The 16657-nt window shown below is 43.3% G+C and overlaps 1 protein-coding gene across 4 annotated transcripts in view; it reads left to right on the forward strand.

Annotated features, from left to right (window-relative positions):
- Positions 1–277: 277 nt before the first annotated feature.
- Positions 278–16657, forward strand: part of MAP3K13 (mitogen-activated protein kinase kinase kinase 13) — a 67396-nt gene continuing 51016 nt past the window's right edge. Inside the window, exons 1-2 of one of the 4 annotated variants that reach the window (XM_068201116.1) lie at positions 278–387; positions 7154–7268. The gene's annotated coding sequence lies outside the window, so the exon portion shown is untranslated. Of the gene's footprint in view, positions 388–514; positions 876–6623; positions 6704–7153; positions 7269–16657 lie in introns of those variants that run through there. The other 3 variants (XM_068201115.1, XM_068201119.1, XM_068201117.1) reach the window with 3 other exon arrangements.

Raw genomic sequence — 16657 nt, forward strand, 5'->3', positions numbered from 1 at the left:
ATTGCTCCAAGGAGGCATTTGAACTGTGAAAGCTTGCATTTTTGTGGTAGCTGTATGGGTCTGGAAGCATGGAATTTCAGGAACATGTTTGGTATTATATTACTGTTGGAAAGGGGAGCCCTGTGCATCTTTTTTCCATCCCTTTGCTTGTCTGTTTTCCTTACTCCTCAAGTGCATGTGTAAGTGGTGGTGTGGTGGGCTGGATTCAAGTGCCAAACCCACTGGCAATTAGCACCATATGGAAATTGAATCCATGGAGCTGTGTGTCTGTGCCTGTGCATCCAACAGGGAGAGGCAGGCCCACCCATTAGGCAGTGACAGGGATCAAAACCAGTTAAGCTGCTCCTCAAAGTGTTCCCTGAGGCTACACTTTGCTGGACGGTCCTGGTGTTTGTGGTTTGGCTTTTTGGTGGTGTTTGTTGTTTTGATTTGGATTTTTCTGGGATGAAAGCTGTGCACTAATCCTTATTTCCAGATGTTCCTAATATCCTCAGCCTCTTCCTTTCACTCTTTCCCAGCAGAAGTAATTTTTTTTCTTGACAAAGTTTCCTTTTGGATGCTGACCAAACTGGTACCTCTGAAGGGTTAGAAATACAGAACTGGGGCATTTTTAGAATGCTGTCTGTGGTGATTTTCACCCATAACTCCACAGGAATCATTGCTACAACAGATGTTCTTGTTTAGAGAACAAAAACAGTTTTTGGTAAATGTAAAGGTGGGAGTGCTAACAGCAAATAAAGAAATCACAGAGAACAGGTGGATAAAGAATTGAAACAGGTGTAGGAAAGGAGGAATTACTCAGTTGCTCACTTTTGGCCTGAATTATATGTTAACAGCTGTTTCTCACAGCAGAAAGCTCTCCAAAAAGATAGAAGGTGAGACTATTGGCAAAAATTTATATCAGGTGCATGCAGAGAATTTTTTTTAATATAAGCACTTTCTCACCCTCACTAAGACTAGGAGCAATTAATCTGGAAAAAATCACTTTTGTTTATTGTGTTATTTTAAAGTCTGTGTTAGTACAGCAGGTCATACTTAGTGGTAATTAGTGGAGAATAAATGCTTCTCCTTGTAATGTGCAAGACAGATATAAGCCTTTGTGACACAGATTAATGGCTTAATTGCAATGTTAAAATACTACTTCTGGAATAAATGCTGAATTTCCAGACCTTGGTGTGGTTTGGTTTTAAATGCTTTTTGCAGTGTGGCTCTTGCCCCTGCCTTGAACCTGCCCTGCAGTGTACACCTCCCATTGTTTAGATCTCCTTTCTTGGAAGCATTTTCCTTTAGTTCCCTTCTTAAAATTACTTATGCTGGCTCTAACTGTAGAATTTTTCTTCACAAGTTCTCATGAAGAAGATAACTTGCCTGTTTTTTTTTTTTTTTTGTTAGAAATGGCAGCTTTAATAAGCTTTAATAAATGACTATATCAAATATTTCAGGTGGGTCTCAGCAGTGCAGAGCTCAAGTTAAATATTGACTTGTGTAGAACTTTGGTCTTGAGTAATCCCTGCTGAAGCTGCAGCCAGGAGAAAGGTGTTGTGGCAAAGATAATCACTTTCAACCACCCCCTGCCGAACTGAAGCCAATCTGGCTGTGAGGAGTGGTCCCAGAGGAGGCTCAGAAAACCCCCACAGTGTCCCCATGTCCAGGGCTGGAGTCTGCATGATGTGAGGAGGCAACCATGTCTGTGCCTGGCAGTGGTGACAGCCCCAGTCTGTCTCTCTGTAGTGAAATGACTGGAATTTGGGGTCTCCCTGGTGGTGCCACATCTGGTGGTCTGTTCTAATCTTGCTCTTATTTGTATTTAACCATCCCTCGAGCTGGAGGGAATTGTGTGTGCCAGGAGCCCAGCTGGTAGGAGGTCTCTGCTCTGGGACCATGGCTCCTACTACAGAAGGCTCTTTGTGCTTTATAGACACGTGATCCCTAGAAAAAATAAACATTTCTCATTCTTGCAGAGATTTGCTCTCAGATATGAACTAAGCAATAACTGTTTCAGCACTTTCAGCCTGCTCCATACGTCTTTCCTTGTTTTGTGGGCTTTTTACAAAAGTCTAAAATCTGCGTGTTAAACTTCATTGGAAATAGAGTTCCTCTGGGACTGACAAGATAAATTTTGTTATTGGTGACGTGGCATGTATCATTCTTGACTGCTTTGCTGTGGGGAGCTCAGCAAGCAACATAGAGCTGTATATTAAAGAAAACTAATTTTTCTCTAGCTAAGAGGCTTTACAAGAGATGGTAGGCATCTTAGATTTTATTTGCTTGTGGGGAACAGGAATTTCAAACTAATCAGAAGGTTTTAGCAAAAAAAGAACATCCAGTCATCTATGGTGCTTTAGGTAAAAGAATTTTGCCATCCTTTAATAGTAAAATATTTTGAGCTGTTTATACCTGGGGGAATAAGTTATTTTATATCTGTGGTAAGTCTGTTTTCTGTCAGAATCTGGTTCTAGGAAGATTTTTCTCCTGTGTTATTGGAAGAAGGTTGGGTATGTCATGTGTCAACTCTGTTTACTATAAACTGAGGTTTTGATGGAAGAAACATTTTGTTTTAGATGCAGGATTGGGTTGATGACTCCTGCTTTTTAATGTTTTATTTTTTGAAACCATTTCCTTAAAGTGTGATGGGTGTGAACTGAAGAACCTGTAGAGTAAAACGTGGCTCGAGTTTTTAGCATTCCTGTCAACTTTCTCCACTTTGTGAATGCAGTGTATCGGTGTGACTCACTGTCAGGTGTGTGTCACGGATGTGTGGCTGTCTGGTGTGATTGAGGTCAAGTTTTAGGCTGAGCTCCAGATGGTGGCCAGAGGATTACTTTGAGAGCTAATTACAAAGCTTCTTTGTGTAAGTCTGAATAGTTACATCACAAAGGTATTCTTTAATGATTCATCAAGCAGTTTAGTGGGGGAAATAGCCCACAAGATTTTTACTGTCTGATGAGGTGTGTTTTGTCCTTAGCCTGCCTGGCTGGTGTTCAGCTGTACCCCAGCACTTGCAGGCTGTTTTAATGGGCATTCACGTCCTGACTCTGCCAATGGAATCTCTGAACTCTGGATGTCTCTTTTTCTCTGCATGTGTGGCCTACATTTCTCCTCGCATCCCCCTCCAGAGCAGGCGAGCTGCTGTGGTGTGGGCTGTGAACAGAGGCCTCTGCCTGTGGTTTATTCAGGCATGGACTCCCTTGAGTGAGGAGAGGCTATTTTTGGAGTTCCCTTGGGGAGAAGGTGGTCAGGAATCCAACCTTGGATTCGAGCAGAGGGGAGTGCAGCAGTGTCAGCTTTGGTCACTGTGCTGGGTCAGCTGCTGCTGGTGGTTCTGTCAGAGAGGATCCTGTCTCCTGCAGAAGGGTGGTAGCGAGGTCACCCGACAGCAAAGTGCTGAGAAAACATCCATTTTACTCCATTGGTTTGTTACTGTTGCCAGGAAACACCTTGTCCACATTTCAGAGACTTGTGTGTTTTGTTTCCTTCTATCTTAGCTCAACAGATTTGCCCTGCAACTCGTGGATGAAGGGCATTGTCCCCAGCATCCATATCTCCTGATCAGTGTGCCAGCCTGTCTTGTGAGGTCGAATTGTCACTCTTAGCTGGTGCCACTACAGTTGTGACCTTTGGCCTGTGGCAGGATGTCTCTGTGCTAAGGGGGATGAAATTTCTTTGCAATGTTATCCTTCCCTGTGTCTGGGCTACTCAGGTATCCCTCAAAGAGGAATTTCCCACTGATGCTGTGTACCCAGTGCTGCTGCCTTAAGGTCAGCCTGACACCTCCATGTTGGTGGAGGAAAGAGAGTGCTGGGCTCTCATGCTGGTGGTGCCATGGACCTCAGCAGGTGGCAGATGGATGGCTGAGTTTTCACTGAATCATTTGTTTTCTGCCTGTTTTCCTTACAACCTGGACATTAAAGTTGGCCATGTTGCTTGGTGACATTGGGACACCACTTTGGGTATAAGAATGTTTAGCAGTTGCTGTAGCTGTAGGGTTGCTGGAAGGACTCCTGTGTCCCTGAGCACTGGTCAGTGTGTCATATACCTGACACAGAGCACTGTGACCTCCCTGGTTCCCTTACAAGCAGAGCTCTTCTTTAATGGGTTATTTACATTCCCCAAGGCCCAGTGTCCTGTAGTTTCAATGTGCTTGTCTGTCTACTGGGAGGAAATACTGGTGCTGGTTAACTGATTTAGTGTCTTCTCATGGATAGAGGTTCCTCTTGCAGCCTGGTGGGCAGAACAAGGGTGCTGGCTGTAACCTACAAGCATTATTTTTGTGTTCAGTTATCCATTGCATGTTCCTGCGGGCAGTAGCTCTCTGGGCAGAGATAATCCAAACTGTTCATGTGCTCTGTGTAGTGCAGTCAAGTTGAGGAGCTCAGTGGACTGACAAAATGGGCAGTTGACAGAGCACATACCTGCGTAGAAGCCTCCTAGTGCTCAGAGCCTTAGGGAATGTTTGCACAGTCATTTTTCCCCGTGTCTAGGGCCACAATGTACTGTCTGCAACAGAAAGTCATCATGATGTGTCTTGAGAGGTAAAAGGATTTGTATGGGTTTTCCTTTGCTTTGTCAGAGAATAGCTGACCTTTGGGCCAGCCATGAGCTGGCTGCTTTTCTGTGTTTCTGAACACAGTGAAGTAGCAAAGATCAGTCCCCAGAATCCATGTGAGCAGGTCCATTTTCAGAACCTAGATTACCTTGAAGTCCCTCTTTGCCTTAATTTCCAAAATAATTCAGTTCTCCTTTAAAAAATCTAAACCTAAGCCCTGGCTTCCTGGTTCATGGAGTGGGAGGCTATTGTGTGCCTGACCTCAAACTGGCTGCTGCTCAAGGTTCTGCAACATGTGATGCCTGGTGTTGCATCAGGTGATGGATGGGGGATTTTGTTGATCCCTCTTGGCCAAGGCATCCTTGAACCTTCTATTCTGAGAAGCCCATATGGTTGCAGGACTGAAAGAAACACAAACTTCAGTGTTGCATCCCATGTGCTGGTTCTGGGAAGCTGTTGACAATTACAACAGCCCGCACTTCTCCAGACTGTCACTGGAACCAGGAAAGGTGGTGGTAAAGAACCTGCTCAGCCTCTTTGAGCTCAATGAGCTCAGTGTTTTCTTTGGAGCTCACTTCATACTCCTTCATTTCCCTTCTTCCCCTGTAAGTCATGCTTTTTCCAAGGTTATTCCCTACGATTTCATTTCCTTCTTTTTGCTGAAACCTCACATCTCCAAGAAGGTGGTGCTAGGCCACACTTATTTTTCCATAATTAGAGGATTAAATCTTCCAGACCTTCTTTGAAGCCACTGAGAGAGCAAGGCAATTGCCAGTCACCTGGAGGTGCATTAGGGACTCTTAGGGGCTTGTTTATTCTCTGTGTGCTGAGTGATATTTCTTGTCCTCCTTTCTCTCAGGCTAACTCAGATTATGCTGATAGCATTAGTGAAGACCGAGTCCAAGTCTGATGTCACTCTACAGCAAAACCCTAGAGGTTTGTTGAGACACTCACCAGGCACTGGGACTTTGCAGAGTAACCCAGGAATGAAGCTGCATTTTGTGGAGCACAATGTACTGAGAGTGGTGTTTGCAGGAGGGACTGATGCTTGTGTTTGAGAGAGTTGAAAGGAGGAGCTCCAAGCAGAGCTCTACACACACCTGCATGTGTGGAGTCACCTGAAGTTCAGGACAGCTGCTTTTTAAGCACTTTTCTTTAATCCCTGTTGTCTGTGTGACACTCTGCTCTTCCCTTTGTAGTTCTTCCAGCAGCAAGTTGACAAGGACTGTGAATTTGGGATATGTGTAAAACCTCTATACCTGTGAGCTTGCAAAGAGGTGTGGGACTTGTCCTACAGATATTCCCAAAAGGAGAAAAACTCTTCGGGATACTTTGCATCTCCAGCAGTGAAGTGTGAAAGTGGAAATGGACAGTAGATACTGAGCTGCAATTATTGGGAAGCAGGAGTAATTATTAGGAAGCAGGAGTCTTTTCTAGGCTAGTGGGAACGTTCAGAGTGTGACCTGAGTAATCTGAAAGAGTTGAAGGGTTTCACTGCCTTGAGCAACTTTGTGACTCTTTCACAGATGCTTCCAAAAGGACACAACATTGATAACGGGAACTGCGGGATGTGCGACGCTGAAATTTTATCTGCTGAAGTAGCTGCTAGTCCAATTCCATTAATGTTTGCATATTTAATAAACTTATAATGTGGGATTTTAATGAGTTGGCAGTTATCTCTGAACACCCAGCAGCAGCAGCAGTCTCAGAGTTTAGGTGGCTCTCAGATGGAGATTTCTCTCACTTAGAAGGCATGTGGCCTTTCCTTGGGCAGTCAGCACTTGGCAGGCTCTGGAGTACTTTGATTTGGTTTGTATTGATGTACATCAACAGTGAATTTTTAATTTGGATAGAGCCCTAGGGTTAAGTTTTTGAGGGAGGCATCTTTTTAGAAAGCCGGATGTAAGAGAAGTGACCTTGGTTATTCTCGTAACACACCATTTAGCTACTTGGGATGTTTCTTGCCAGTGATCTAATTATTTTGGCTGCAAAATGGGACTGCCAGGGATATTGCTTCTAACGTGGCATTTGCTCATTTACACTCCCAGTGCTTTTGCTTTGCCTTTTCAGCCTAATTTTGCAAACATATGTCCAACTCCTCCTAGTCCCAAGCAGGGTGAGAAGTGCCCTGGTTGTGCTGCACAGTTGGACCCAAGTGTCTGTGGGGAGGAGAAGGAAGGTAATCTGTCATCAAGAGAATTGTAGCAAAATTCAGCAGAACAGTTCAGTGTTTATGCTTTTGACATAAACCTAAGTGTATTAAATATATGTCAGATGTAGCAGGCAAGGTGAAAAGGGATTTCTGATAACACAGTGTAATTCTCAGTTCTGGCACCAGTATGACTTTAAATAAGTCCCTTGCCCATTCCCAATCGTCAGGATGAATTCTCAGTATGCTACTGTGGATGGTAGATGTGTAAGCTGTGAGGGTGGCAAGGGTGAGGAAATAATTCCTTACAGCCTTCTTTGAGATAAGAGAGCAGTAATTCAGTGACTGGATCATCAGATGGGTTTCAGGTGACCTTTCAGTGGGCTTGGTAAAAAGCAGAAAAAATTTAGTGTTTATCTGAGCTGTATTTTAAGTTGAAGTTCTTTTTATATCTCCAGAACACCAATTTGGGAGGAACAGCAAAGAGAATAAGGGACAAAAACCGATGGACCATTACATCTTCCAAAATGAGCCTTTTCACACTTTCCTACTGGAAAATAACATGTCCTGAAGGTGAGTAGGTTTTGTATGTGACAGATGGGCTGCCTGATGTCTTGGGCCTTAATCAAAGGCAGATCCACCCTCATTCCAGCTTGGCCTGACACTGCCTCTCTGGGCTGGCACAACCCATGGAAACTTGCTTGTGAAAATGTGTATTTTATCACCAGGAGAAACAGGGGGGAAGCAGGGAATATTTTCCACTAATGAATTATCATTTATTTAGAAGCCTTTGAAAAAGCTGGAGTGCTTAGTGAAAGAGGTGAGCCATTGGGAACACAGATATTTTCTGGTGAGTGGAGAAAATGTAGGTGTTTTATTTGCAGCATGAGAAAGTTAAGCTTGTAAGGCAAACTTTGGTTTAGTTTGGCAAGGGTATTAAATTACATAAAGCATTTTCAAGTTTTGTTCCAGTCGTACCTCAAATGATATTTTCAGTGCTCAGAAGAGCTGAAGAAGAGTGCTTGCTATCAAAGATGATAAAGTAATTTCCCCAAAGTAAAGAACATAATGCTTGAATGAAATTAAATCAGAATTGTATTTTGTAGATTTGTGATATCTTATATGTTATTTTTGTACTCAACCCCTTAGGGCTGTAGGCAGTGACCGTACAGTTTTGTTTTAAAATCCTTTAGTAACAGAAATCAAAATGGGAAATGTTACATAAGTCCTGCACTCATCATTGAAATAAAACCAGCATTTCTGAGACAGTTAAGGTTTAAAATATCTTGGTTTAGACTTTACTCTCACTTTAATAAATAACATATAAAAGGAAGCCATGAGCTATGTAGGCCTAAGTTTGCCCACTTAGCAGCATTAATTCTTATTTTTTAAAATTAAATTTGCCTTTCTGATGGCTACTTTGTTAATATTTTTTTTCTGTTTTTTAGCATGAGCCAACTAGCAGCTCTGAATTCGAAGACAATAGTGGAGTGTAAAGGGTGAAGAATAAGTGGTTGTCAGTTGTCATTCTGCCTGCACAGAAATTGCTTGAAAATGTTCAGCACTGGTGTCACAGGCCTTTTGTACATAAATGCTTTTCCATGTGAGGAAAAAATCCCAGTAGAAGTTCAGCCTAGAGTGAATTCTTCATGTGCTTTTATAGATTTGAAGTTTATTAGCCATGTGAGTTCCTTGAACATTGGTATACTTGGTAGCAGCAGAGCCTCTCAGGAGTGTAGGACTTGTCAGGTACAAGAGGATGTAGTGTCAGGGATTTTACTTGTTGAGGAAGAAAAGTCTTGTAGCTGGAGAGAAAAATATTGTTCACATTCATTGTTGGTCTTTGGTGTCTGGTATGATCTGCACAGTTCTGCATAAAAGGATGGAAGCCTGAAAGCCCCAAAGCAAAAGGTGTGACTGAGTTCTAAAAGCTCTCCTGTCGTTCCTAAGTGCTTGTGTTTTCCAAGTGTCCTCTTCAGATGTTTTCTGTGAACCTTTTGCCAAAAACCCGGTAAAGCTAGGGAATATCACTGGGAAATACCTTTTCTGGTGTAGTCTGTGTTTTGCTGTTGTGTGGATGAGCAGAAATACTTTCTTTTCTTTTTGCTTTCTCCTTTCCCAGTCTGTAAATAGTGTGACTTTACTCTGTGGAGAAAGATTGTGCAACAGAGTGAAGAGTGAAAAGAGGATAACTTTTGCTGTTCTGAGGCTTCTTTGTTCTCAGAGGTCAGGAGGAGCTGAGCTCCGGTGATTTCATACACTCTCCTATTACCTGTTCTCATGCTGGCCATAAGCCTAAAGGGACAGATCCTCCTCTGGATGAGTCATTAAGTAAATATAAGGCTGTGCTGGTATTCCTGCTCTGAGTACTTGTTCTTATTTCTTGTGTGTTGTTTACTCGCTGTTTTCTTAGCTGCTATCACAACTCCAGCAGATTTTGTCAGCACAGAGACTTCTCACGGTGTGCAGCTGGGGAGAGGCACCTGCACTGGAGCCAGGAGCTGTTCCAGCCTTGTTCGAGGAGGGATTTTCAACAGTAGCTGAGAAGTACTTGGAGATATTTCCAGTAAAACAGTTCTGGTTCTTGGCTCTTGATCAGAGGCACCTTGCCAGGTGGCCTGTGGGCTGGACGTGGTGCCTGCTCCAGCTGCATCCCTCCTGCAGGACAGGGCATGGGAAGGAAGTGCATCCCATGGGGGCACTGGAGCACACAGTGTTCAGAGCTGTCTCTGGAGCCTTCAGCAGTTTGTCCCTGCTGGGCTGCTGCAGGGAGGGCTGGAGCTCTGTGAACTGTGCTTCTCCAGCAGCTGCTGCAGCCAGAAGGTGGCTCAGGAAGGACTGTAGAATCCTAGAACCATGAAATGGTTTGTGTTGGAAGGGACCTTAAAGCTTATCCGGTTCCAACCCCCTGCCAGTCACTAGATCAGGTTGCTCAGGGCCCCATCCAGCCTGGCCTTGAACAACTCCAGGGGTGTGGAAGACACAACCTCTCTGGGTAACGTATGATGACATGGTACATCTCCTGGAGGAGATTTGCAGCTTCCATGGGGACAGGGACAGGGTGCTTCAAGTCATTGTGCTCACTGGGAAGCTCTACCAGCAAGGGACAAGAGCATGTTATCCACTGGCCCACCCATGCACCCTAAGAGTGACTTGCAGTGTGCACACGTTCTGATATTGGATAACCACTGGGTTTTGTCTGGAGTCTGGATTTGTGTCTGTTTTTCATGTAGAGATTTGACTGTATCAGGCTTCTATCCTAACTATAAACCTTGAATAGGTGTAGAGATCCCTGGGAGGATCTCTCCTTGCCTGTCTGCCTCAGTATATCATCACTAATGGCCTTATGGGATTTGAAAATGCCTTGGTGTTTCTGGATGAAATTCTTGTCTCATTAGGACGAAAATATGCCATCAATTTAACCTGCATCTTGACAAAATATGGACAGTTTGAACCTTGGGCAAAAACTGGATGATGCTGCCCAGCCAGAATCAGTTACCATCCTTATTTTATCCGAGAGAGAGAATGTTTCCAGTGCTGCGTGGCTGAGACTATTCTGGGGGAGCTGACCAGGCCATTGGAGGTCAGAGCTGTGAGGCAGAGCTGCATCAACTTCTATTTACATCTTTATTTTATTGGCGCTTCCTTCAGGGCTTTGCTTATATCCTTCTGCCAAGGGAAGCCCTTCCGGCCACCTCCAAAGACACTTTAAAAAGTCCAGCTCATTGTGTGCTTCTCTCTCTTTCCTGGGGACCCCGAGGGTTCCACATCATAAACTGCAAGCCCAGTAGGTGCTGCTGAGCTGTGGCACAAGCAGTGTGAGCAGCCTGAGACACACCAAGTTTCCTGTAGAAGATCCATAAGATTCATCCCCACATTGAATTTACAGCCAGTGTTAAAGCAGTGGATTTGACTTGGCTGCTGGACGAACGTGGCCTTTCTGGGATGTTTCAGCTGCTGTGTTGGGAACCATTTGTTTTGCTTTAACTGGATGTGAAATATCACCGCTGTGGCCTGATGGATCCCCTTAATGGCGCAGTGTACAATCAGCCTCAGCCTGGGCTGAGCTGTTTGCCCACTGCACTGTAATTAAATTGCCATGAGCAAAACTTCAGGAATTCCTGGTCTGGGACCTTTCTGTGCCAAGCGTTGTCTGCAGCCCAGTTTAGTTAGAAAGCATCAAGACTAAAACCACTGCACATCCTTCTTTTATTAAGATCTGCTGTTAAGAAAATAATTTTTGCTAAGCAGAGAATTTTAGGCTGGTATTTAATAAAGAGAACAAACTGTAAAAACCCGTAATCACATTGGAGGGAAAAGGAGACATTGTTTCAGATTCCCATGGTGTTTTTTCCAGCTGCGTGAGTAAAACAATTCTCTTTTCAAGATATATTTTTCCTACATTTAAATATTGTGTGGATGCATTTAAAAAACTGTTTGATTATGTTCTGGCCATGTGTAACTTTTGGATACTGATTAGTAGATACAGGTGCAGCAATAAAGAAACTGTAAATTTGCCAGGTAGCTTTGCTTGTCTGCAGGTCCCCTAATCAAATAAGATTATATTGTTTCTCAAGCACATTGCACTTGCCATCTTGAAGAAGAATTACATTTCTGTTAAAATAATGTTTGCTCAGTGCTTCCAGGTAAAGGAGAATTCAGCATTACTGATAAGGACCACAATTCACTTTTATTTAATTCATTAACCACTTGACTTGATCTCCATTCTCTGGTGCCTGAGCATTGCACATCCTGCTATTTTGGAGTAGCTATGTTTAGAAAGCTGCTCATTTTTTTGTATTCTGATGTCTGTTACCACAATTTTTTTTTGCATTGAAATCTAACCACTGTCTTTGAGGTGATACATCTTTTTAATCTCTACTTTAATCTCTGGTTTTCTCTTATTTCTCTTATTTGGTTTACACAGCCATGATAAAAGCAACCAGTTTATGCTGGGGTCGATTTGATTATAAATTCCTTCTCTCCTTCCTTAAGCCCCAGTGCAAATGAAGAAAGCTAAATTTACTGTCTGTTCTTCGTGCCTTTTTGTCCAGCGCAGAAGAAAATTAAGCTATTTTGACCTTTCTTTGATGCTTTTAGTCAGTAAAGATGAGGGCAAAGGTTTTGTGAAAGTAAATGAAGTCAGTATTGTTTTCTTCTAAAATTGTTATTGATGCACTCTAGTGTGCTCCAATTAAAGTCCCAGGCTATGAAGGTAAGTGCAGGCAATCTCAGCTGCTATTTCACCCACCTTCAAGGGTTTGAGGTGGTGGCTCCAAGTGGGTACCACACACCCTTGGTGAGCTCTGTCCTGCCTTTCTCCTGGTGTTGCTGGTACTGCCAGAGCATCACCTGTGTGGAGTCTGAGCAGGGCTGGCTGAAATCAGGGACCCTGCCACTGGTACATGACATGGAGCAGAAAAAGGACTCACAGTAAACTGGATGGTTTCATAGAATCCCAGAATGGTTTGGGTTGGAAGGCACTTTAAAAATCATCTCATTCCACCCCCTGCCATGGGCAGGGATGCCTTCCACTATCCCAGATTGCTCCAAGCCTTGTCCATCCTGGCCTTGGACACTTTCAGGTATGGGACAACCTGTGCCAGGGCCTCTTCACCCTCACAGGGAAGGATTTCTTCCTAACATCCACATCCAATCTAAATCTCTCATCTTTTAGTTTCAAACCATTCTTCCTTGTCCTGGCATTCTCCATTACAGCTGTAACTTACAAGGGAAAAGAGTGTGCATAGTTTACCACCCAAAACCTGACTGTGTGCTGTTACTTTGTATTTTTCTGTTGTACTTGCAAAATGGAGCTGTGTTCTATTAAATAGAGCCCCTCTGTCCTGAGAGGGAAGGTAAGAAGGGGAAAACGTAATGTTTTCTTGACAGAATGTTGCGGCAGTAGCAGAGGATGTTGTATCTCAGTCCAGGTAATTTCAGGTCTAACAGAACTCCTGCTTACACTTTGCATGTCTGCTTCTCTGCTGTGTATTTTGTAGACAGCTGTGCTTGCACTGGCTGCCTTATCTCAAAGGTGATTACACTGATATCTTTATTTGCTCTGCCCTGTGCTGATACCAGCCCTCAGCCAGCCCTCTCTCTTTCCAGCCCCAGGATGGGCAGAGTGGAGGCTGCAAAATGAGCTGGTGCTTAATGCCTTGCTCGTGGATGAGAGAGTGTTCACTGAGAAACTGGACAGTGTAACTTGGTGGTGAACGCAAGCTGTGGTTGCTTCTCTCAGGCACAGACTCCAGGAAATGGAAACCAGCCCTGATTTTTTTCCTGATAGAAGAGTTTCCAGACAGGTTATGTGTCTCCAAGTAAAGGCTTTTCTGGATGCACTTCTCTAGAAAGTCATAATACATTTATGTAGTGTGCTGTCTCTTGCAGTTAAAATGATTGACAGTTTTTGGGAAGTGCCATCTGAAAAATGCAAGAGATTTACTTTCTCACAGTACAGTACAGAAATTTTCCCTTTGCTGTTTCCCCAGCAGAAATGCCACAGCTCTGTAATGGAGTAAGGTGTAGGTCACTGCATTTGCATTTTGCTTCATTCTGAAAGGAGAATTCTTTAATTCTTAAAGAAATTAATGGTGCCATGGTGTGGATATTGGACATCAGGTGATACAAAGTAAAGGTCAGAGTTTGAGATGAGTGCACCTAAAAATTCCTCTCCTTTGGCTTGGGTGGCTGAATGTGGTAGTTTAGATTAAAATAGGCCTAGGGAGCCATTGTGTAGCCAGCTTTTGAAAGCCAGGCCTTTCAGCTCCATGCCTAAACTAGTGAATGGAATTATAGATTTCATTCATGTGTAATATTCACTGAAGCTTCTGTTCTTAAGTGTGATAAATGCTTTTGCATCTTGCTTAAAAGGATAGGGAAAAAATCCATCTTGCATAAGGAATAGCTCTGTTTTAAAGTTGGGTAGAAATTGAGCTTATTGTGAGCCCTTGGAATGAATGCTTTTAAATGGGCTTTTCTGAATTTTCTTAACACTGAAGGATTTTTTGGTATAAAAAGTTCATATATATATATATATAGAGAGAGAGAGAGAGAGAGATGTCCAGTAAAAATGGGCAATTTGATTAAAGCAGGAATTTAAGGAAGCGCTAGAATGGTTGCCTGGGGCTTCAGTATGATTTTGCAGTGCTCTGGATGGTTAATACAGAATAGACTAACTGCTAGGACAGAGAAGCCCAGAATAATTTTCATTGTCCCAGTTAAGTCAAGAACTATTAGAGCAGTGGAAATAAGGTTTCAACAAGAGGGGAAGAAAGGGTGAGGGACGTGTCAACTCTCAGTCTTGGTGGTGAGAGGGGAGAGTATCAGAATTTGGAGTAGAAGAAGGGTGAGTAGCAGTTACCAGTGAAAATAGAGTAATGTTGCATGTAAGTGCATTAGGAATGATTTTCATTCTTTCTGGTGCTTTGTTTAAAAAACAAACAAACCCAAGCTAGATGAATATTTGCAGTAAGACATGGAGGTCAAAGGAATATGGGATTTTCTTTGACCTGCATGTTTGTCAGGAAAAGCTTTTTCTCAAACCTGATGTTTGAGCCATTTTGAGTCATGTCTCTCCAACCAAATCACACCAAACTGTGCTACTCCTGCTGGCCATGCAGGAGTTTGACCCTCATCCCATGGCTTTGCTTCCCTGGTGCTGGAAGCAGGGAGGGCACAGCAGCTCCGAAGCTCCAGTAAACCCCTTTCACTGTCTAGCTCATACTTAAATGTTTGGAGGAGTGGCATAAAGTACTTTTTAAATGTACCTTTCCCACCTTTTTCTAAGGTATGTTTCTCTCCTGCCATATCATGGGGTGTTGGATTGTGACACTGCAGTAGAAGTAACATTTCTGAGCAGCATATTGAAGGACCAGGACCTTGACAAGGGATGGTGTGAGCGGAATCTTTACCCTTCTCTCTACAGCATCCCGTGGTGGTTCAATGGGAAGTACTCAGGAAGCAGAATTTCTAGTCTCTTGGAAGTGCAAGGGTAACAAGACAGCTGGGAGGAATGAGAAGGTGTTGTTGTGTTAGCCAACAGCCCCATATGCAGCTGTGCAGGCTGTGTGCCCAGTAGCCACAACCAGGAACCTTTCTGGTTTTCTGGATGATAGCCTTCTAGTCCAAGGGGACCATCAATAAGGGACCTGTGAGAAGAAATGGGCTCCTAGCTAAAGGAGAAGATGTTCTGCTTTGCTCTTCTTTGCAAGGAGCTAACTCAGCATTGTGCTTGAGGATTGATCTTCAGGACTAATTTCTGATAGTGCTTTATCTTTATTCTCCTATCAGCAGTCTGGCTTCAGAACCCTCCATACCTCATTCCATTATTCCCTTGGCCAAGAGAGTGTTGAATGCAATACTCCTGAGCAGTTCATTTGATTGTTCTGACCTGCCCTTTGCCTGTCTTTGGGGTGACCTCAAGAAGATGGACCAGTGTGTTCAGGGTTCCAGGAGATACTGCAGGGCCTAGAGAACAGACTTCTACCCATTCTGAACTCATGATGTGTCTGGAGCAAGAGAAACTGTTCTCACACTTGGGAAAAAATACAGTCCCTTCTGTCACTCTCCCTGGTTGATATTTTGCACCATCAGGGTTAGTTTCTATGGTTTTCAGGTTGAAATATATCTTCCTGAGTAGCTGAGACTCATTATCTGTACAACACATTTGCTTTTAAACTACTGAGAGCATCGAGCCTGTGTCTGCAGTGCCACCCTCCCCATGGAGAACGTGGGAAGGAAAAAATTTGATCAACCTGTTTGTTACAGAGGAGAGTAAAGGCAAACCCAGAGGGGAGGCAGAAGGGACCATTAAGTGTTCTTTTCTTCTCTGCAAGCTCCTCTCATGTGCTAAAGGAAATTATTCTTCTTGTCATCTCAGATGATTATATTCACAAAATCTGACCCTGAAATATCATCCCTGTGTTAGACACTGACCATCTACAGTCAGAATCTTCTTTTGTGCCTTTATTTTGATTACCTTTGTTACCTTGGGCACTTGGTAGGAGCAAAAAGCCTCATCATTCTGATTGCTTCAGTTTCCCAAGATGTCTTTTGAAAGAAAATGTTTCCTGAGCATTGTTGCAACCTCTTAAGTAGAATTTGGTCTTTCTGGGAATCATGTGAGATCAAGTGATTGCCTGGAGCAAGAGAAGGTACTGAAGCTGCAATAGCAAAGACCTTGATATCAAAGGCCACCTGCTACTGCTCTCCATCTCTTCAGCCTTAAGTTGCCAGCTTATAAATTCATCCTGTCTTCCTACAGAATGGCTGGCAGGTACTCAGCAGGTGAACTGGGCTGTTTCTCAGGGAATAGTTCACATTTGTATCGCAGCCAGAAATTTCCTCCTGCATAAACTTTTGTCTACTCTTCACAAGACATACTGAGTTGTATTTTGGCCTTCTTCCTGTGTGCTCCTTTTACTATTTTCTTAGTTTTCCTGGTGTCAGTCAACAAATCCATGTCAGCATGTAGCTTTGACCTTCAGGTTTGCAACCCAGCTTACACAGCCACCTGGTCGGAGTAGAAAATACTGTCCCACAGTAAAATTCTAATAGTTGTCTGTTTTTTCTCAAACCTTGATTTATTGATCAGCTCGTGTAAAGAATTTCTTATGTAAAACTTAAATTAACTCCTGAACATTTTATGGTTGAAACAAATGGAGAAAAATATCTTACAGTCTATATTGATGTGGCTGAACTATACATACACACACAGAGAACATTGATTAACCTGGGTCTTCTGCTCACAGTGTGTGTTTTCTTTACTGTGCCCAGTCAGAAAAGCATTTCTAGCAAGCTGAGGTGGTATTTATGGAATGAACTGGGTTAGTGTTATAATACTCTATAATAATGGAGAATCTCTGCTAGGACCTCTGTTCACGTCCAGGCCTGCAGGCCTGTGATCCATCTCTGATGGTCTGGTCACATACTCTTGTGGCCTTTCCTCACCTTGGATC

This window comes from Anomalospiza imberbis, chromosome 10 (assembly GCF_031753505.1).
Source record: "Anomalospiza imberbis isolate Cuckoo-Finch-1a 21T00152 chromosome 10, ASM3175350v1, whole genome shotgun sequence".
NCBI lineage: Eukaryota > Metazoa > Chordata > Aves > Passeriformes > Viduidae > Anomalospiza > Anomalospiza imberbis.